The sequence below is a fragment of the Chanodichthys erythropterus genome, chromosome 11 (genome assembly GCF_024489055.1).
Source record: "Chanodichthys erythropterus isolate Z2021 chromosome 11, ASM2448905v1, whole genome shotgun sequence".
Lineage (NCBI taxonomy): Eukaryota > Metazoa > Chordata > Actinopteri > Cypriniformes > Xenocyprididae > Chanodichthys > Chanodichthys erythropterus.
In genome coordinates this window covers 48366613-48389918 of record NC_090231.1, presented here as the reverse complement: position 1 = coordinate 48389918, position 23306 = coordinate 48366613, and the positions used below count along the sequence as shown (strand labels likewise).

At 43.8% G+C, this 23306-nt stretch overlaps 1 long non-coding RNA gene across 1 annotated transcript; it reads left to right on the top strand.

Annotated features, from left to right (window-relative positions):
- Positions 1 to 1025: 1025 nt before the first annotated feature.
- LOC137030015 (uncharacterized) lies at positions 1026 to 22558 on the top strand. Its single transcript, XR_010896375.1, has 3 exons — positions 1026 to 1141; positions 19551 to 19653; positions 22321 to 22558. It is a non-coding gene; the product is annotated as an uncharacterized lncRNA (long non-coding RNA).
- The last annotated feature ends 748 nt before the right edge of the window (positions 22559 to 23306 follow it).

Genomic DNA, 23306 nt, shown 5'->3' with positions numbered 1-23306 from the left:
ACCACAGATCTTTCAGATTACATCTGGAATGACTCAACATTCAGATTCATCATTAGCTGGAAATTTATCTGAAAAGAAACAAGATTATCAAACGTTATTGCAGGTTCAGCCTAAAAAGGTGCCCTAATAAGATCTTGTTTAATGATATGGATGCTCCCATTCATTCGTTTGTTCATTCAATCATTCAATCAAACATTCATTAGAAAAAGTCTCAAAGCAACAAAACGAAATGTACTGCAGATTAAAGACTTCTGATTCAAGACGAATGCAAAAAAATTGCAGGTTTTTTATTTATTTATTTTTATTCAGAACTGTATAAAAAGGAACACAGTGATACAGGATGTGTATCACAGTGTATTACAACATTATTAATATATTACAACGGCTTCCATTTTGGTCAGAAACCAAAATATTAATATTACTATTAATACTACTAATTATTATACTTTCTAATATCTGCAAAACTCAAAGGTAAAACTGAAGCATTTTGGTGTAATGATAAAACAACAATGCCTTTACCAGTTATTCTTGTAAATGTTAAGTAGAAAAAAAATATGGTTCTGAAACTATCAAAGAAAAGAAAAAACTAACTTGGAAGGTGTAAATGACAAAGTGCCAGGTTTTACAAAACTGAATTGGATTTTGCTTCAACTATCCTATAGGGGAAGAGTGCTGGTTAATAATCTTGCCACCTCTATCCTACGGCATAAATTAAACGTATTGAATCCACAAGAATAATTTATTGGAGGAATCCAAACATTTATTGAATTTTTTTCTAGTCTGGACAGCATTGGCTATGAGAGTTTTGTATCTTATGGACATTAGGTCTAAAGTGGCTGCTTTTAAACTGCAAGCTGTTCAAAGATTACTCTATCATCAGTCCCAGAACTGGAAGACGCATTGAAGATCTACATGGTTGCACCACACCTCACTGTAATCTGGTTGGCCACCCTGATGCCTCCCTAACAGATCTCTTGTGATAGGCTTTTTTTTTTTTTTTTTTTTTTAAATGCCAGTAGCTTTATAACTGCTTATTGAAATTAACAATTCAGTGCTCAAATCTAGCAACTTTCAGAGACATTGCATGCAATTTCACCAACGTTACATTAGCATGACTGGAAAGACAAAAACAAGAGAACAGGTATGTATGTGTTTTAATATGTAAGGGATAATATACAATCAGCCTGTCATTATTGCCAAATAAACCCTGCCATGATGATCAGGACTTACTGCTACTCAATTACGTGGACTTAAATTAATCTATATATATATATATATATATATATATATATATATATATATATATATATATATATATATATATATATATATATATTTTTTTTTTTTTAAATACTTCAAAGTAAAATGTTTATTTTGACTACTACAAAGTGCAATTTTAAAAGTGTACTGAAGAGTTTTTAGAAACATCTGCAAGTACAGATTTTATATATATATATATATATATATATATATATATATATATATATATATATATATATATATATATACTTTAAAGATCTGAAGTACACTTCAAGTGCACATTCACACAGCTGAGGAGGGCACTTGTTTTTCACAGGGGCAAACATATAAAAATAGCTTTTTTAGGTAACGCTTTAGATTACAGCCCGGAAAGTACTGCGTAATTACAACGAATTTACAGCATAACTTTAAATAATTATAGTGTAACTATACAGTAAGTATGTGTTAGTATAGGGGAACAATATGTAAAGTATTGGGAATAAAGGGGTAACAACCAGGAAAATAACAAATTATTTATACTGTAAATATTTTATATCTAAGGGGTACTTATGACATATAACTAAGGGGTAAGTATGACATTACGGGCCGTAAATTAAAGTGGAGCTTGTTACCCTCTTATTTCATGTAGTTACAGGGTAAGTAATTAATAAAATGCAAACAATCTGATAGCACTGACTCCGAAACCTTTATTTGAAAAACAAATTTATTAAAAACAGGTCTACAACACTTATTATTCATTTTTTTAAATCAACTTTTCATTTCAAACTCTAAAGTCCTGACAGAAAGTAACAAGTTTTGTCCGTTTTTTGGTTGTTGTTGTTTCTCGCTTGGCTTCCACCTGTTCTTGTTTCTCAGCTGATGAATCTTAAGAAGGAATCCCGTTGCTATTCTGTATTATAAGAAAATACAGTACACCCCGAAATTTTCTCATGATTTAGGCTATTCATCTTTTCGCTGTCACCGACCAACTGTCACCAGCGCCTGCATGAGAGTCGACTTCGCGTTCAATAAAGCACATTGAAATGAGCAACGTGAAGCTTTCATGACGTTCTCGCGGGAGATTTGTGTGAAACTTGTCTTTTGTGTGAAACGTCTTGTTTGTTTCTCATTCTCATTATCTGTTATTCTGTGTATTTTGTTGTGAGCATTACTAAAAAAATAAGTAAAAAAAAAAAAACTGACAGCATTCAACATCTGCGTGAGTTTCTCGGCACGCCTACGTCACGCTCCAAGTTACGGCAAGCATGAACTCTCAACCCTCGGATGCACGCGCAGAAGACAGCTGGCCGAAAGTTTTAAAAATATTCAAATATTTGGTATTTTTCTTACAAATACATATCGTTTCACTTCAGAAGACATCGATTCATCCATTGGGGTCGTATGGATTACTGTAGTTATTGCTGTTTGTGCTGTTTGATGCTTCGACTTTTAGGAACACTTGAGCTTGCATTATAAAGCGTTCCCAGATGATCTTTTTTTTTCCTAAAATCCTTTTTGTGTTCATCTTAAGAAGGAAAGTCATATACATCTCAGATGGCATGAGGGTAAAAGATGAGTAAACGGTGCGCACATTTCCGGGTGTTCTGTAATTTTTAAATACAGAATAGCAAATGGGATTCCCTCTTAAGATTCATCAGTGGAAAGAAAGAAAAAGAGGAACAAGAGGAGGAAGAAGCTAAGCAAGAGAAACAAATAAGAAGTGTTGTAACTTTAAATCTGTTTTGAGATAAGTTGTTCCCTTTCGTGGGAACTATCGACGCTGCGTGACAACGCATTGGGAACCTTCTGCGTGATGTCGTCACTGAAGCACTCATGTATCTAACCAATCGCGTAGCGAGACGTCAGAGACGGGTGACGTCACGGACCAGGAAACTATAAAGCACACCTGGATGCAGAGCACGGTAGCTTCTGTGTCTTCAGCAAGCACTCTATGTTATCGTGTGTCTTATTTGGTGTTGTTTGTCTTATTTCATATAAACAAGTCACGATATCTTTGTCTGAGGACAAGAGTATCTCACACCAATCCATATATATATATATATATATATATATATATATATATATATATATATATATATATATAAAAAAGACACGTATTATGGCGAGAAACAGCAGTTGAATGGGAGTTGAGTAAGCCTGGGCAGCTCTCGAGGGAGCCGTCTGTGTGCACTATAATAATTAAAAAAAAAAAACTCGCTCTCAGAATACTGTGTTCCAGTGTTCCCCGCGGATCGCGGAAAAGAAGCCATTCGTGGGGTTCACAAATGGATCTGACAGAGGGGTTAGAGACGGGCGTTGCCCTTTCTCTGCCCTTACCTGCCAGGTTCAGTGCCGTCTCCCAGGTGGAAGCACGCTCTGCGGTTTCTTCCCCGGGTTGAGGCACCGGTATTTCACATGCCAGCTCTGAGGAGGTGGATATTGTGATATCGATCTGAGGACTCGCCACCTCACACACATCGTGTTAGGGAGTGGAGCATGCACGTCAGTTCAAAAACAAAGCAGCTGACGGTTCATTCATAAAAATGTCCCGGAGTGTAAAAGAAATGAACTAGCGGGAGTTTTTATCTCCACTCCTGTTGGCTTTATTCTCGAGGGAATAAAAGTCTAACACGAGGCTTAGATCTCGCGTTTGCCGAGGCAGCGCGTGGATTAAGCCTGCAATAAGGAATATATAGCTCGAATCTCGCGTTTGCCGAGGCAGCGCGTAGATTAAGTGTGCAACAAAAAAATATACGGCTCGCTCGGATCTTGCGTTTGCCAAGGCTGCGCATAGATTGCGTGCACGTAGTATATATTGTATATAATGTTTATACATAATATATATATCTGGAGGGAACTGAGCAGACGGGAGTTTCCCTTTCTCTCTTTCCCTATAATACCTTGCAAACTATTACGAGCTATAATTCTCTTTGTATTCTAATATATTCAGCCTGTCATTTTTGACTGTTTTGGGCTGCATTTAATTTAATGATTAAATGAAATATTGAATACATTAAATTCTGAGGAATTTAAAGGAAAAAAGGGTGTCACCACCCTTGCTCCCCCGCAGAAAGCTTGGGGACCGGGACAGGTGACACAGCTGAAGTCCTTGTGAAGTAGGACAGATCTGCGGACTGTTATTACCACCAAGAAGGCTTCAAAGAGGTCCTGACATCTGTGGGCCAGGATCCATGAGGGCAGCCCCCTCCGGAGGGGGTCCTGTGTTAGAATATCTGACACCCGTCCCCCTTTGGCGCCCTCAGGGGGCCGTTATGCTAACCCTGCCACCCAGTGTGCGTCAGGGCACAACGGTCTCCACCGACTCTCCGAGGAGAGCCGGTTATGACTTGATTCGTCTGTTTTCTGCCGGTGCGCCGCTCCAGAACGTTGAATCGAGTGCTCAAAAACACCAGAGGTCAGTCTCGAGAGACTGGTTCCCTTAGTAGATTTTATGGTAGAATGGAAACTTCTACCGAATATATCAAAATGGATGCTGCTCATCAGAGGGTTACAGGGTCTCGCCCGCCCAGATTCAATGGGGTCTTTCCCATAGTGGTGACCCCCAAGCAGTCTCTGGTTATGGAACAAGAGGTTATGACACTCTTGCGAAATGGAGCTATAGAAGGGTTCCTCCTCCCAGCAAGCTGTCAGGCTTCTACAGCCGCTACTTCATTGTTCCAAAGAAGGATGTGTCCTATCATAGATTTACATGTGTTAAATCACTCAATACGAAAGCTCAAATTCAAGATGCTTACACTTAAACAGATTATCCCACAGATCAGGTCCAAGGACTGGTTTGTGGCGATAGACCTGAGAGAGGCATACTTTCAGGTGTCCATCCATCCTTCCCATAGGAAGTTCCTCAGGTTTGCTTTCGGGGGCAAAGCTTACCAATACAGGGTTCTTCCTTTCGGCCTGTTATTATCACCACGCACATTCACGAAGTGCGTGGATGCAGTGCTGGCTCCACTGAGACTCCAGGGCATCCGCGTACTGAATTACATAGAAAGTGATTCTAGCTCAATCAGAGCAACTAGCAGTTCAGCATCGAGATGCTGCTCTGTACCACATGAAAAGGCTCGGGCTGAGGCTCAATGCCAAAAAAAAAAAAAAAAAAAAGAGTGTGCTAGTTCCGGCTCAGACTACCACTTATCTAGGTGAGTTCCATTCTCGCAGCCGTGAAAGGGGTGAAGTTAGGCCAGTCACTCACTGTAAAACAGTTCCAGCAACTGTTGGGTCTTATGGCAGCTGCGTCCAACGTCATACCTTTTTGGCCTTCTGCACATATGACTCTTACAGTGGTGACTCAGGACCAGGGGATTTTCTCAGAGGGGAAATCCTTTTCGCATGATCAAAAGTCGCGCGGCAATGCCTTCGTGCTCTGGCCATGTGGAAAGAACCCTGGTTCCTGTCCCAGGTACCCGTGCTGGGGATTTCTGGTCGTCATGTAATGCTTACGACAGATGCCTCCCTCACGGGCTGGGGGGCGATCATGAGTGGTCGCTCAGCTCAGGGTCTATGGGAGGTCCTGGAGGTGTCAGACAAGTTCTTGACACTTAAAACTATCTTTCTCCTGGCCGTCTCTTCTTTGAAGAGAATTGGTGATTTACAAGCGCTGTCAGCAGTTTGCACCTGGTATGGTGAAAGCCTTTCTGCATACCAGGCCGGCACATAAATCGGTTGGAGATGATGGGGGTGTTTCTAGCATTAAAACACTTTCTCCCAGACCAGAGAGGCCATCACGTGTTGGTCCGCACGGACAACACGGCAGTGGTCTTATATATAAACCATCAGGGGGGTCTGCGGTCTTGCCAACTTTACTACTTGGCCCGTCGGATCCTCCGATGGTCCCTAGGGAAGCTGCTCTCTCTGAAGCCAGCTTTCATCCTGGGGTATAAAGGGAGCAGACGCCCTGTCGAGGCAGGGGCCGAGGCCCGGGGAGTGGAGACTCCACCCAGAAGTGGTGGATCTCCTATGGAAAAATTTCGGTCGAGCGGAAGTCGACCTATTTGCTTTGGGAGAGTCAACCCAGTGACCACTCTGGTACTCCCGAACACATCCAGCACCTCTGGGTCTGGATACCATGGTACAGACGTGGCCGAAGCTACGTCTGTATGCATTTCCCCCGATCACCTTGCTCCCGGGAGTTCTGGAGAAAGTACACCGGGAAGGGGTCAGCCTAATACTGGTAGCCCCCTTCTGGCCAACCAGAATATGGTTCTCGGACCTAGTGTCCTTACTAGACGGCTCCCCAATGGAGCTTTCCTTTAGACAGGACCTCCTGTCGCAAGCGGGCGGCTCGATAATACATCCCCGCCCAGAACTGTGGAAGCTATGGGCCTAGCCTCTGAGGGGGCCAAGCTCATAGATGCTGGTCTTCCAACTGAGGTTGTGGAGACCATCCTTAACTCCAGAGCTCCCGCCACGAGGAAGCTTTATTCCTATAAACGGAATTTATTTTCTGCTTGGTGCAGACAGAATAATATGGACTCTGTCCACCCTCCTATCAGCTTTGTGCTAAGATTTCTCCAAGAAAAATTATCGGAGGGCCTATCGCCTTCAACCTTGAAGGTTTACGTTGCGGCTATCTCAGCCTTTCATGCTTCTCTTGAGGGTGGCTTCTCGGTGGGTCGAGACCCCCTCGTTACTCGCTTCCTCTGTGGCACACTGAGGTTGAGGCCAGCCTGGGACCTGGCTGTGGTATTACAAGGGTTAGCTGAGGCTCCCTTCGAACCACTCTCACTTTAAAACAGTTTCAGAGACTGTTGGGTCTGATGGCAGCTGCGTCCAACGTGATTACTATTGGCCTTCTGCACATGAGACCCTTACAGTGGTGGCACAGGACCAAGGGGTTTTCCCTGAGGGGAAACCCTTTTCGCATGATCGAAGTCACGCAGCGATGCCTTCGTGCTCGGGTCATGTGGAAAAAGCCTTGATTCCTGTCCCAGGGACCCATGCTGCCGCCACGAGGAAGTTGCATGCCTACAAATGGAATTTGTTTTCTACCTGGTGTAGAAACAATAATACGGACCCTGTCCTTTCTTCTATTAGCTGTGTGCTAAAATTCCTCCAGGAAAAATTCTCGGAGGGCCTATCTCACTCAACCTTGAAGGTTTACATTGCAGCAATTTCAGCATAACATGCTCCTCTTGAGGGGAATATCTCGGTAGGTCGAGACCCCCTCGTCACATGCTTCCTCCGTGGCACATTGAGGTTGAGGCCTCCAGTGCGCACAAGGGTTCCGGCCTGGGACTTGGCCGTGGTCTTACAGGGGTTAGCTGAGGCTCCCTTTGAACCACTAGAGGAGGTTCCTGAGAGGTTCCTCACTCTTAAAACGATTCTTTTATTGGCTATCACTTCTCTGAAGCGGATAGGAGACTTACAAGCACTTTCTGTTGCTCCTTCTTTTCTTGAATTTGCTCCGGGAATGGTGAAAGCATTCCCGTATCCTAGACCGGGTTATGTCCCAAAGGTCCCTACCAATGTCCCAGACCCCATTGTGCTTCAGGCCTTCTATCCTCCTCCATTTGAATCTGCGGATCAGGAAAAATTTAATCTGCTGTGCCCAGTAAGGGCTTTGGATGCTTATGTCCACAGAGCTGCCCTGTGGCGTAAGTCAGATCAATTGTTTGTCTGTTATTGGTCCCCTAAAAAAAGGTGGCCCAGCATCGAAGCAGAGAATGAGCAAGTGGGTGGTCGAGGCCATCTCACTTGCCTATGAAGCGGCCGGACAGCCTTCTCCTTTGAATGTTCGCGCCCATTCAACTAGGGGTATGGCGGCATCAAAAGCTTTGATGTCAGGAGTTTCCATGGGTGATATATGTGATGCAGCTGGATGGTCATACCAGCACACATTTATTAAGTATTATAACTTAGTTATCTTGACAACCCGGAGGACCCTAGGGTGGAGCCGATATCATTGACAAGTGTTTGAGCTACGGCTCAGTTGGGATTGCGTTCCCAATGCGTTGCCCTGAGTAGGGAACGAGACGCTGCGTCTCTTGCCGTACCCCTGCACACTTGTGAGTGCTTGCTTCAGACTTATCCAGAAGCTACCGTGCTCTGCATCCAGGTGTGCTTTATAGTTTCCTGGTCCGTGACGTCACCCGTCTCTGACGTCTCGCTACGCGATTGGTTAGATACATGAGTGCTTCAGTGACGACATCACGCAGAAGGTTCCCAATGCGTTGTCACGCAGCGTCTCGTTCCCTACTCAGGGAACCACGGTTACATCTGTAACCCGAGACGTTTTTCAAATAAAGTTTTCCAAGTGATATGACTGTTTGCGTTTTTATTTATTTATTTATTTATTTTTATTAATTACTTACCCTGTAACTACATGAAACAAGAGTGTAACAAGCTCCACTTTAATTTACGGCCTGTAATGTCATATTTACCCCTTAGTTATGTCATACGTACCCCTTAGTTATAAAATATTAAAAGTATGAATAATTTGTTATTTTTGGTTGTTATCCCTTTATTCCCAATACTTTACATATTGTTCCCCTATACTTACACATACTTACTGTATAGTTAAACTATAATTATTGAAAGTTACGCTGTAAATTTGTTGTAATTACACAGTACATTCCGGGCTGTAATCTAAAGTGTTACCCTTTTTTTTTTCTTTTTTTTTTTTTTTGATTGATTGATCAATTGATCGATCAAACAGACAAAATGATTTTGAAAAAATATGAAATATGACATGTCTTCCTGAGTCTTTAACACTCAGCCTTACTGGCAGAGGAAATACAATTAAAAGGAGAATTGTTTAAAATACTTGTACGTTGAGTTTAAAAATGAAGACAAGAAAATAGCAGATATAGATATGTATCTACACCAACTCTGGACTAAAAAAACCACAAGATACAAACCCGATTCCAAAAAAGTTGGGACACTGTACAAATTGTGAATAAAAACAGAATGCAATGATGTGGAAGTTTAGAATTTCAATATTTTATTCAGAATACAACATAGATGACATATCAAATGTTTAAACTGAGAAAATGTATAATTTAAGGGAAAAATAAGTTGATTTTATGGCATCAACACATCTCAAAAAAGTTGGGACAAGGCCATGTTTACCACTATGTGGTATCTCCTCTTCTTTTTATAACAGTCTGCAAACGTCTGGGGACTGAGGAGACAAGTTGCTCAAGTTTAGGAATAGGAATGTTGTCCCATTCTTGTCTAATACAGGCTTCTAGTCAACTGTCTTAGGTCTTCTTTGTCGCATCTTCCTCTTTATGATGCGCCAAATGTTTTCTATGGGTGAAAGATCTGGACTGCAGGCTGGCCATTTCAGCACCCGGATCCTTCTTCTACGCAGCCATGATGTTGTAATTGATGCAGTATGTGGTCTGGCATTGTCATGTTGGAAAATGCAAGGTCTTCCCTGAAAGAGACGACGTCTGGATGGGAGCATATGTTGTTCTAGAACTTGGATATACCTTTCAGCATTGATGGTGCCTTTCCAGATGTGTAAGCTGCCCATGCACTCATGCAACCCCGTACCATTAGAGGTGCAGACTTCTGAACTGAGTGCTGATAACAACTTGGCTTGTCCTTGTCCTCTTTAGTCCAGATGACATGGCGTCCCAGTTTTCCAAAAAGAACTTCAAATTTTGATTCGTCTGACCACAGAACAGTTTTACACTTTGCCACAGTCCATTTTAAATGAGCCTTGGCGCAGAGAAAACGCCTGCGCTTATGGATCATGTTTAGATATGGCTTCTTTTTTGACCTATAGAGTTTTAGCCAGCTCTGTGTGTTGATGGTCCAATGTGTCCACCCATGTATATACAATCCAATGTGCAATAATCTAAAGTGTAAGTGCAAGAATGAAGTCCTGGAGTGGAAAGTGTTAACAAGTAAGGTACTTCACAATCCAGGCAGTGGTTTAAATTGACCTAAGTATTTTTTGGCCTCCATCTGAGGCTCCTTTCATTGCTCACATGACAGTTGGAGTCTCAGTTCTTAAAGACAAACACACACATTTTAAAGAGGAGTAAAATGGAGAAACTCTGATACACAAATATACAGTTATATACAGAGTGGTTAAAACATGTTCCCTATGCGGCAGTATTACAAGTCTATTTCCCACATTCTTTATTTTTACTGATGTAACACCATTTTACTTCATCTTTAATAAATTATAATATAATATAAAACAATGAAAAGTGAAACAGTAATACATTCCTGTTCCAATTTCTTCACTTAATTATTTCACATCTTTTTAAAGCAAACTTTCCAATCCAAATTAAGTTAATAGCTTTCTTTCTCTGACTGTCATATTATTAGATTAGTAAAACTGTAACGCATCATCATGAGCTCTAGTGTGCGTAGTATTAAACATGAGATGTAGTGTTATGAGTGTGAATTGTGGGGTTTTAGGATAAATCAATGAAAATCTTATAAGGCAAAGCCCACACACTTGCCCATCTGGTATCAAACTTGTAAAATTACTACTTTTGAATTACAAATTACTTTTAAATCATACAATTGCTTGGGAAGATGTCCTGGTTTTCTGGGCCCCTGTGAGAGAGTTGAAGTCGAAGCCCAGATATTTAGCATCAGAAAGATAGAAAACAATGTTACCATAATGTGATTGATGACAGTATTGTTGCTGATAATTCAAATGTATTATATTTTATATAAAAGCAGTCAGTAACTCACTCTTGTCTTTACCATTATCTTGTCTTTCAGCCACTCAAAGTGATCATAGAAGACAAATACAACTACAGTGATCTGGAAATTTCTAACACAGCTGCTGAAATTACTTACTGCTGTATTACTAACTTTAATTACTAATTGCTGAAGATTTGAATATAAATTAAATGGATTTTCATCTAAACTCTTTATCATCATGTTCAGAAATCAGACTGTCTATCTTCCTCATCACTAGTGTTTGTGTGGGTCTGCCAGCTCTCATTTGGGCTTTTCATCTTCTGAACCTTCACAGAAAGATCAGAGGACAAATCTCATCCTTCATCTTCCTCCTCCTTCTCAGTGACCTGGTACAACTCCTCCTAAATCTATATACGGTGACACAACAACTCAGAAGATGTATATACTGGAACTCTGACATGATTTTACAGTTTTGGTCAGGCTTACATTTTTGTGGTTTTCATCTGCATCAGCTGGTGACTTTAGAGGGGGTATTGACAGCGAAATATCCACTGCATTCTGCTTATATTTTCTCACTCCCCTGTTACATCATAATCTCTATCCTTGTGCTTGTATTTTCCATAGTGAGTACATTAACTGCATACAATCCTATATTTGCTCCTTCCTTAATCAGTCTTGCCACCATTTTGGCATCGCTGAGCTATTTGGCTACAACATGTGTAATCATCTGTACAGCTCCTCCCACTCCTGTCAGACAAAATGCATGTTCAGTGTTCACTGTTGCCATCCTTACCTTTGTTATGCTGTACTTACCATTCATACTGATCATCTGTGTGAATTTCTTCATGGGTGTAGTCAACATATCATGGTTTGTGATGTCTGTCTGTTTGTTGAGTTTGAGAGTCATTTCAGACCCTCTCCTGTGTGTTCTGGTTTGCAGAAGAAATCTCAGATACCACTAAATTTGGTATGTTCAGCACTCACGATTTAATTATTCGGCAATTAAAAGTATTGTAGGGGGTTCCTATGATAAACAGCATCAGAAAGATAGAAAACAATAATGTTACCATAATGTGATTGATCACAGCAACATTCACATGACAGCCAACCATCATATAGTAGAATAAAACAGCTAACAAAACGAAGCGCTCCCCATCAAATGATGTGCACAGAGATAATTAAAATTATTTTGGACTTAAAACAGTATCAAATCATCTAGGCTTCAATAGCTCAGATACACATGATAAGTTAATTCACTAGATTTTAAGTCTGGTCTAGTCAAGCGACCATGATCACACTGGAAGAGTCCATTAAGCCATTCAGCAAAGCAGACCCATGCACATGTAGTGGGTTGGAAAAAGTGGATGTGCATAAGCTCCAACCTGGTCTCATGGAAAGACGTAGGGGAGTGCGGGGCACAACGCTTCTTGACTTTCTCAGTTTGTGTAAATATACTTAGAATTCAGATCATTTATTTTCTTCCACATTAATTTCACACATGTCTGGTACAAATATGTTGCTTTGTTTCATTAATACAGTGTATACTTTTTTCTTTATTTACCCCAAAAGAAGGGAAGTGAAATGTGACAACATGCCCCATAGGTGGGGCACATTGTAACATGTGATGGGGCACATTGTAACATGACCATTTGACAGCTAAAAATGTTATCTGATTTAATTGAAAAAATATACATGACAAACTAAAATATTTTGTCAATAAAAGACAATAATTATTTTTTCATATAAAATAATAGCAATTTGTTTAGAAATTCAAATTTAAATAATTTTGTAGTTTGACAATGAACACTCTGTAAAAGTTATACAGCACTGGTCGAAACAATCTAGGCAAATAGATGAAGAAATATATTCAGACATTCAGAAAAAAACACTCCCGTCCCTCCACTCACAGCTCTCACAGAACACGAGATAAATAGACAAGACAGTGCTGAACATTTCTTAAAATAATATTTTCTGGATGTTCAGGTTCTTCCTCTCAGTCTTTATTTACCTTTTCCATAGTTTATCAACAGAAATTCATAAAAGTTGATTATGCCAGTTGTATCATAACTGTATAGCAGGGGTGGGGAACGTTGATCCTGGAGGGCCATTGTCCTGCAGAGTTTAGCTCCAACCCTGAAAAAAACACTCATCTGCCTGTTACTTTAATAATCCTGAAGACTTTGATTAGTTTCAGGTGTGTTTAATTAGGGTTGGAGCTAAACTCTGCAGGACAATGGCCCTCCAGGAGAATATTAGAATATTATAGTTCTAATAGCGGGGCACATTGTTACTCAGTGTTACAACAAACCCTATCTGCGCAACTGGAAATTAAACCCGCTTAGTGTCTTCTGATAGTTAGTGAAACCTTAAAGAACTACTCAAATTGCTAAACAAGAGATTGGAGATCAAAATAATATCAGATTTGTCTAATTTTAAATAAACACAAAAAATAATTATGAAAAATTATCTTGAGTAATACTTTTACTTTTGCTATTGTTAAATAAATGTTCAGCGATATCTTCCAAAGATTTCTTTTGGCTCAATTTTTTCTCTCTATGGCAACTAGTAAATATGCTAAGTTTCTTCATGCTTACGTGTTTGAAAGTATTTAAACCACATGTGTTACAACTAACCCCGCGTTAGTTTGTGCCCCGCACTTCCCTACCTGTGGGAAGGTTTTTGCGAATCGCAAAAATACGTACCAATACGTAAATATCACTGCATTTTCCATCAGAAATGAACACTAGAGGCAGTAAAACAGCAAGTGCTTTTAATCTTTTTATTACAGTTACGATTACAGGGTCAGATTTCAAAACGCCTCTTACCAGTGTGCACGATTTGTAAACAAATATATTTTAGACTTTGCATTGCTTAACCAGCTCCATACGTTTCGCTTTTCTGACATCACAAGCTTGCTCAGTAACTCATCTGTACGGAGCCCGGGACATGACATGCAGGAAAAAAATAGTAGGCTAAATCGTGCGCATGATTTTCTAATTCGTTCCCTCAATTTACTGCGCATGATTTATAAATTGTGCGGGGCTCCGTACATCTGATACGGAGTTGTACTTAGGACAAGGAAGCCTTGGGTACAAATCGTACTCGGTTACTAACGTAACCTCGGTTCCCTGAGATACGGAACGAGTACTGCGTATGGAAAAGGTCTCCCTTTTTCCCCGCTGCTGAAGCCTTTTTCAATAACGCAGTGTAACTGCACCATCATTGGTTCACTCATAGACAAGTTGTTGAACCAATGGCGGCGCGGCATAGCTGCGCGGCCTATGGCGACAAAGCGCGCGAATATTCCCGCCGAAATGGGCGGGGTATAGGGCTATATAAGCAGGCGTTTCGCCATAGGATTTCAGTGTCAATCGACTGAAGCGACGACCCTGAGCCGCAGCCTCGTGGCACGTCAAGTGACGCAGTACTCGTTCCGTATCTCAGGGAACCGAGGTTACGTTAGTAACCGAGTACGTTCCCTTTCGATACTTCACTCGTACTGCGTATGGGGAATGAATTCAACCACGCCGTGCCGCGGCTGGGAACGATATAGCTTGCATTTGGCCAACCCAGAGGGGGGCCAAAAGGACAAGCGGAGGCAAAGCCTAACCGAACCCATGGTTACACTGAAGGAAGATACTTCCTATGGTGGCGTGAAGCGGGACTTGTTGAAGGCCGCTAATCACACCGACAGGACCCGAGCTTGTAAGGTCGGGACATCGAGGTGATAGAACCTGACAAAGGTGGACGGCGAAGACCAGCCGGCCGCCTCACAGATGTCTTGGATGGAAACTCCGTTGGACCAAGCCCACGAGGAAGCCATTCCTCTAGTGGAGTGGGCCCTGACTCCTATGGGGCAATTAGTGCCCAGTGAGGAGTAGCACAGGTTAATAGCATCCACTATCCAACGGGAAATGCGTTGTTTCGAGACCGGAGACCCTTTGGTGCGGCCGCCAAAACAAACAAAAAGCTGATCCGACTGTCTGAAAGACTGTGATCGGTCTATGTAGGTCCTCAATGCCCTGACTGGGCAGAGTAGCTGTAGCTCTGGTTCGTCCGCCGAGGGAGGAAGAGCAGAGAGCGAGATGACCTGAGCTCTAAACGGAGTTGAGAGCACTTTAGGGACGTAGCCATGCCTAGGTTTCAGAACGACCTTAGAGTCACCAGTCCCGAATGCGAGGCATGCAGGGTTCACGGAGAGGGCCTGCAAATCGCCAACACGCTTTACCGATGCTAGTGCTAGTAGCAGAGCGGTTTTTAGCGTTAGGGGCCTGAGGTCGGCTGAACCCATTGGTTCAAATGGGGCTCCTTTCAAGGCCCTGAGGACCAACGAGAGGTCCCAGGAGGGAATAGTGAGAGGGCGAGGAGGATTCAAACGCCTAGCACCTCTCAAAAAACGGATCACAAGCCCGTTTCGTCCCACCGATTGGCCAGCAATAGGAGCGTGGAACGCTGCAATGGCTGCTACGTAAACCTTAAGCGTGGAAGGGGAGCGCCCCATTTCCAAGCGTTCTTGGAGGAAAGACAGTATGGAAGATACGTCACTCTCCACAGGGTCTATGTTACGTGTTGAACACCAATCAACAAAGACTGACCACTTCTGGTCGTAGAGGGTCAGTGCGATCGGAGGGAAAGCATAAAGGAGCGTGCTGGGCCATGTGTGGGCCAGAGCATCTACATCCTTCGAGAAAAATGTTGGGCAATGAGAGTTGTCTTCTGAGGCGAAGAGGTCTACCTCTGCCTCCCCGAAGAGCTCCCAGATCGTGAGGACCACTTGGGGGTGGAGCATCCACTCGTCGGAGGGGATGTTGCTCCGTGACAACATGTCCGCACCCAGATTGTTCCTGCCAGGAACATGAGTCGCTCTGAGCGACTGAAGCCTCGGAAGAGCCCATTCCAGCAGACGTTTCGACAGAGCGCATAAGCGGCTGGACGAAAGACCGCCTTGGTGGTTCAGGTATGACACCACCGTCATACTGTCTGACCGAACTAGAACATGACGTCCCGTCAAGTAAGCCTGAAAGAACTGAAGGGCTTTCATCACTGCTAGCATCTCTAGACAGTTGATGTGTAGATGGCTTTCCTCGTGGCTCCACGAGCCGAAGGCCGGTCTGCCCTCGCACACAGCGCCCCAGCCCAAGTTGGAGGCGTCTGTTGAGAGCACCGTCCTCCGTGAGACCGCCCGTAAAGGGACTCCGCGCTGGAACCATACTGGATCCATCCAAGGTTTCAGGGCTAGAAGACAGGCCCGATTGACCTTGAGACATAGGCGGCCGTGCCGCCATGCGCTGGGAGGAACCCGGAACTTCAACCAGTACTGAAGAGGCCGCATCCGAAGAAGGCCTAGCTGCAGCACCGGGGAGGCGGAAGCCATCAGCCCTAGCAGCCTCTGGAAAAACTTCAGAGGGAGATAGGCTTTGTTCGTGACAGATGCCGTGAGCTGCTGAATTGCCAGGGCGCGCTCTGGCGAGACTACTGCCGTCATACGGACCGAGTCGAAAACTGCTCCCAGAAACGAGATTCGTTGAGTGGGGCATAGCGAGCTCTTGGCTAAGTTGACCCTGAGACCCAGGCATTGTAGATGGCTGAGGAGCACGGATCTGTGGCATTCCAGCTCGACTCGCGAACGGGCTAAGATGAGCCAGTCGTCGAGATAATTCAGAACCCGGATTCCCATCTGTCTCAGAGGGGAAAGCGCCGCGTCCATGCACTTGGTGAAAGTGCGGGGAGCCAGAGACAGCCCGAAGGGCAGGACCGTATATTGGTATGCCACCCCCTCGTATGCGAATCTCAAGAATCGTCTGTGACGGGGGGCTATCTGGATGTGAAAATACGAATCCTTCAGGTCCAGCGAGCAGAACCAGTCCTCGGGGCAAATGTGCGCGAGGATCTGCTTCAGCGTCAGCATTTTGAACTTCCGTCTCATGAGGGAGTGATTCAAAAGCCTGAGGTCTAGGATGGGTCTGAGACCGCCATTCTTTTTGGGGACCAGAAAGTAGCGGCTGTAAAAGCCTGTCTCGCTCTCTGACGGAGGAACCGTTTCCACAGCTCCTTTTTCCAGCAACGACATGACTTCGGCCCGGAGGACATGAGCGTCGTCCGGATTGACCGACATTTGAAGCACCCCGGCGAAGCGGGGGGGCCGTCGTGCAAACTGGAGCGAGTAGCCCTGGTTTACGATCCCCATGACCCATTCTGACACATCGGGGATGGCCTGCCAGGCCTCGGCCCGAGTGGCTAGGGGTTGAATAATGTTGGGTGACAGACCGCCGTTGAGAGGGTCGTACACCGCGAGGGGTGGAAGAGGAAATTTGCTCTTTTTGTGATGAGGTAAAAATTTGTTCGCCGTGAAAACGGCGTTTGGGGTGGGCGCAACAGGTGTGGGCCCAGCTGTCACTTGGAGTATGTTTCCCACGCCCGGAAATAAACGAGGCGGAGGGGAAATTACTCGTGGGAGCTTTTGGGGTGGTCCGGTCGTAACGGGACGGTCCCCCATCCTCTTCCTGTCCGACGAATCAGGATGACTTCGGAGGCACCGGGTCCAGCACAATCCTGGGCCGGGGTCGCTGGCGCCTCGGGAAGGGAGGGCGCTTCGCAGGGCGCGAGCGCTGGCGATGCTCCTGGGGCGGCGCTGCCTGTTTTGCAGGTGGGGCTGGATTGTTCTGCTGAGCCGGCGCAGTCCTGGGGCGGCTAGACGCAGAAGCGGAGCTGGAGCGCTTAGGCAAGAAATGCCTCATAGCCTGAGATGATTTCTGAGCGGCAGTAAAGCGCTCAGTGAAGCCATCCACTGCAGGCCCGAAGAGACCGGAAGGCGAGACCGGGGCGTCTAAGAAGGCCGTCTTGTCTAGGTCTTTGATCTCTGTTAGGTTGAGCCACAGGTGGCGCTCCAACACGACCAGGCTGGCCATGGAACGACTGATGGCCTGGGCCGCAGCCTTCGTAGCTCGCAGGGCAAGATCCGTGGCGCTGCGGAGATCTTTGAAGGCTGGCGCGTCGATTCCAGACTCATCCAGAGAGCGGAGGAGTTTGGCCTGGAATACTTGAAATATGGCCATGGTGTGGAGCGCAGAGGCAGCTTGGCCCGCCGAGGTGTAAGCCCGTCCAGCCAGAGTAGAGGTGGTCCGACAGGGCTTGGAAGGAAGGGCCCTCTTCGTCTTCCAACCCACAGCCGCGGGAGGACAGAGGTGAGCAGCCACCGCTTCATCTAGGGGTGGCAAGTGCTCGTATCCCTTCTCCTCGGCGCCGTCGACGGCGGTGAGGGCGGAGCGTTGCGTAGTGTGGAGGCGGGCAGAGTAAGGAGCGCGCCACGACTTCGTCAGCTCTTCGTGGACCTCAGGAAAGAAGGGCGCTGAACGCTGGCGAGGTGCTTGGCGGCGGCCTGGCAGAAACCATTCGTCCAGGCGGCTGCGAGACGGCTCCTCTGGAGGGGCCCACTCGAGGTCCAGCTCTTCAACGGCCCTAGACAGGATGCGGAAGAGCTCGGCATCCATGCCCTGGCCATGCTCGATGGGTTCCAAGGGAGGCGGTGGAGCGGGGTCTTCCGGCTCGCCAGCCCATCCTTCCGCTTCGGAAGCCGCAAGAGACATGGAGTCGTCTTGTTCGTCGTCTGTTCCCCCGAATGAGACGAGGTCACTCGCTTCTGCGGAGGAACGCTGCTCAGGGCGAGAGAACAGAACGGGAGAGAGTTCCCTGGGAGGAGAGGGCGAGGAACGCGGGGGCTGGGCCGGCGTGAGCTCGCTCAACTCCTGGCGCTGAGTCGCTCTACCCTGCCGTCTTTTCCTCACCGGCTCGCGGGAGGAAGGAGACGGGAGGGCGCGAGCGGCGAGATCGCCCTCAGTGAAGAAGGCGACCCGCGAGCGCAGGGAAGCGAGACTCATACACTCGCAGTGCGGGCATGAGTCTCCAGCGAGCGCGCTGTCTGCGTGGGGCTTGCCCAGGCAAGCGACACACTCGCTGTGTCCATCGTCGTCGTGCAGGGGGGCCCTGCAAGTACCACATGAGTGGCGGGGCATCGTGAGACGCCGCTGATGTGAAAACGGCAATTGGGTGGCTCTTTTAGAGCTGCGGGAGCCTCTTCAGACGGCGGCGAGAGCAGAAGGCGGCGAGCTTCTTCGGCTTCAGGCGGAGATCAGCGAAGAGAAGTAGATGTCGTCGCTGAAGGAGAAAACACTGAAATCCTATGGCGAAACGCCTGCTTATATAGCCCTATACCCCGCCCATTTCGGCGGGAATATTCGCGCGCTTTGTCGCCATAGGCCGCGCAGCTATGCCGCGCCGCCATTGGTTCAACAACTTGTCTATGAGTGAACCAATGACGGTGCAGTTACACTGCGTTATTGAAAAAGGCTTCAGCAGCGGGGAAAAAGGGAGACCTTTCCCCATACGCAGTACGAGTGAAGTATCGAAAGGGAACCAGGGGAAAACGAGTCACGGTGAAAGAGCTCAAAGATGAGAGATCAAAACAAGCTAAAACGGCACGATTGTGGATGTTTTTTATGTCACATTTGCTTTTGTTAACACTAACGGGTAGGTTTAGGTGTAGTGTTGGTGGTATGTTATTTTAAAATGTAATGGAGCATTACACTTTTAGCACCACTCACAGGACAAATTTCAAATCAGAACTGTGATGATTCGTATAAAAACCAACATTAAAAATGTACCATGTTCATGTTTATCTGTTCCAGCAAAAAAAAAGAAAGAAAGAAAGAAAGAAAGAAAGAAAGAAAGAAAAAGAACACACTTTTAGCGCCACTCAGCGCCACTTTCATGTTGAAACTGCAGTCATAGGTACGTATTTTGCAAATCGCGGAAACGTTTCCACAGGTATATTTTTCTAATGGTCTGTTTTTCTCATAAATTCATCATGTTTTTATTTTCATTCATCAAATTAATTCATAAATTCATCATTATCTTCCCATACGGAAATTTTATATATGACATATGTCCCTATATTGCAAGTGACACTGTCATATATGCTAAATATATGACAATATATTGCTATCACATATATTCACATCTCTAGATAAATGTTGATTTAAGTTTATAACATATGAAGACTTCAGATGCAAAAGCCTAGTGCCATCTGAAATTTTCTTATAAAATTTGCATTTTTTATCAAGCTTGTATGTTTATGTTCAGTTATTTCACTTAAATGGCAATGAAAAGGACCTATTAATTGCCATTAAAGTGAAATAACTGAACCTTAACATATGAGCTTGATAAAAATGCTCATTTTAGAAGAAATTCAATTTCTGATGGCACTTAGAGGCTTTTGCACCTTAAGTCTTCATATATAAATTGTCCAAATTAAATGAGTATATTGACATATATTAATACTACATATATGATTATTGTTTATATAATATTGTACATTATGACCATATATGTCACCGATAATGTTTAATTTATATATACATATATATTTAAACAACATACAAAAATTTACATGCTTGTTTTCCTCATTAATTCCTTATTTAAACAGCTTGAACTTTTAACAAGTCTACACAATCCACATTTCATTTCAATTTTTATCCCATTTTAGAATTAGCACAATTTTAATAAATAAACTTTTTTTTTTTTTTTTTTTTTTTTTTACTATATTTTACCTTAACCGGCTCATAAAACATAAATACTACACAAATTATTTGCAAACTTAAAATTTTATTTTAATTTTTTCATACCAATAACCATATATCAATATCATCAATTTATATATGTAAGAAAATACATAAACATTAAGACATACATATTAATATATACACTACATATGCAGATACATACAGAATAATATATAGTTAATATATGTCTCCAAAAAAAAAAAAAAAAAAAAAAAAAAATAAAATCTAGGGACCCGACATGTAAGTTAAAGGCATTTCTCTTGACTGTACTAATGCATCTATGTAAACCTGGGTTCTCCACTAAAGAAAAGAAACTTTGGTACTTTCAACAAAGCTTGGCAGAGCTGCAAAAACCGATGTCACTGATATCAGACATGACAAAATTAAACAGTTACTTCATAATAAATAAGAAAAGTCATAATATAATCGCAACTGTGCTGTTCCAAAGGCATGTACAAACAATTGTGTTCAATTGCTGAGGCATGTACAGCAGTTAGGTGAGACAGCACCTTCTTGACTGGATGAAAGTGTAGAGGATTTTGAACACAAGCAGAAAAGCTGAGGTTCCTCTCCTCAAAAAAGCGACCAATAGCATAACAAGTACTGCCATTTCCTACATCTGTCACCATGAATGTTTTAACAGAGATGGTGTTGTCAGTTTTTATATGAACTACACTTGAATTCCTCTTCATTGAACCGTGGTATGCCTGGGAATGAACAATTACACCATTGACAAACACTCATAATAGTCTACAATCTGCTTCTCTACCCAATCACCATCACTATGCAAAGCAATGTAGTCGTCATGTGCCATCATTTTTCTCTTGGGCGGCCTAAAAGCTGTAACTCCCAAACACCACAGTGCATGCTTTTGCTCATGTTTTCCCCTCGATAACTTACTAAGAACAGCACTACAATCTGAGGAATGATTTTTCAGTGTTTGTGGAAGGACTTTTTTCATCCAGAAATCTTTACATATTTGGATGGGCACAGACTGGGTGCTTTTGACCATTTCTATCAACTCCATGTTATAGGCCTCAAATTGAAAGGCAGAATGGGCCCATAATGGCCCCCAATTCTGGACACTTCTTGAGAAATGGACGCAGATGTGAACATTGTAGGTGACATTGCCTATACCATAAAGGGGCTCCATCTCAAAGCTGCTGTGATGAAATCAATGCGGTAAGCAGAAAAGCTATGCCACTCACAAGTTTCAGCCAATGATTAAGGTATCTCTCAGGTAGAATCCCCTTAAGAATGGAAATACTGTAGTAAAGTAGCCACATCAGCCATTCATGGGCTTTCCAGTAATGTCTTTCTTTCATGGATCGAGGTGTTCTGGAGACATTACTTGGGGGCTTTATCTTTATCTATAGTTGGTCAAATTATTGTATGGATCTGCCTATGTTCCAAGGAGATTGGTGATTTTCAGAGTTAGACCATAGTGAAGTAACAGATCTTGTAACTCCAAGGAGGACACTGTGCATGTAGTTGGGGACACATCCCTTAATTATATCAAATCCAGGTAAAAGGGACAACACCTAAGGTCCTTTCACACCTACTGAAGGTGTGCCTGTCTCAATAGCCCTCGTAACTAGCTCCAAAGTTTGAGTTTGCTGTTAACAATATGGTCAGATCTCCATTAGGTGTCACGGTTCGCAGATGCATTGTTTCCTTCCTGTCGTGTGTTCTGTGTTGTGACAGCGGTGGGCGTGTATGTGTGTGTGTCCAGGCCACGTGGCTCATCAGTTGATCCAGCTGCAAGTCATCACCTCACCAGCTGCTGCTCATTCACTCACCCCTTATAAGCTCACCTCATTCTCTTCTTCCCCGTCAGATCGTTGTTTGGTGTACTGTGCTGTGTTTGTTCCGTCCTGTTCCTGCCCGGAGTTCAAGTCGTGTCTTCACCCGTTCCAGTTTGGTGTTCTCGTTCTATGTCTGGACCTTGGATACTTCACACCAGCACACTTCATCACAGCCACGGATCACCAGCCGACCATCTCAATCCCTGCGTCACCAGAGACCCGCCTATTCAGTGACTGTGTTCTTTTCTCTCTTTTATTGTAATAAACCAGTTAACTCGCATTTGCTTCCTGTGATCAATCATGACATCAGGTGCATCCAGATCATCTTGTTTTTCATCAATATGTGCAAAAACCTGAAAAGAAAAATATTAAAAAATAATAAATAAAAACTTTTACAGATCATTTACAGGTTATAAAGATATAGACACTTTGAATCAGTGGTTCAGAGCTTCAAAGTCACGTGATTTCAGTAAATGAGGCTTTGTTACATCAAAGGGTCGAAATATCAATGGTTCACATGACTTTGGCAGTTTGATACACACTTTGAACCACTGATTCGAAACAAAAGAAACACTGTGCGCGGGATCTTGAAAATGGATGTAAACAAACAGCTGGCGCTCTTCATCTGCAGCTATATTTGTGTGGAAAATAACAAAAAAGAGGAAAAACGTGCAGGGTATGGGTAAGGTCCTGGCTGGAGAGGCAACATGGACTTTGTTCTCTACAGAGAGAATTTGAGGTGAGTAACTTTGTTAAATTAATCTATTTTTAGAACTTGCACTCCGGTGGTGTCGGCCGTTGTTAAGCAACTGTTGCGCCTCTGATAACAGCGACAACGAGCACTCAACATGATTTCAAAAACAACACATCCCAAAGCCAGATCGCCTATAATTAACACAAATTGATAATCAGCTAGTGGTGTTTCTTTTGTATTAGATATCCGCGAGATCTTTCAAAAAGTGGTGCGGACATGTCCCACCAGCAAATTACACCTATGCTCAAAGAGCACTCGCGATCA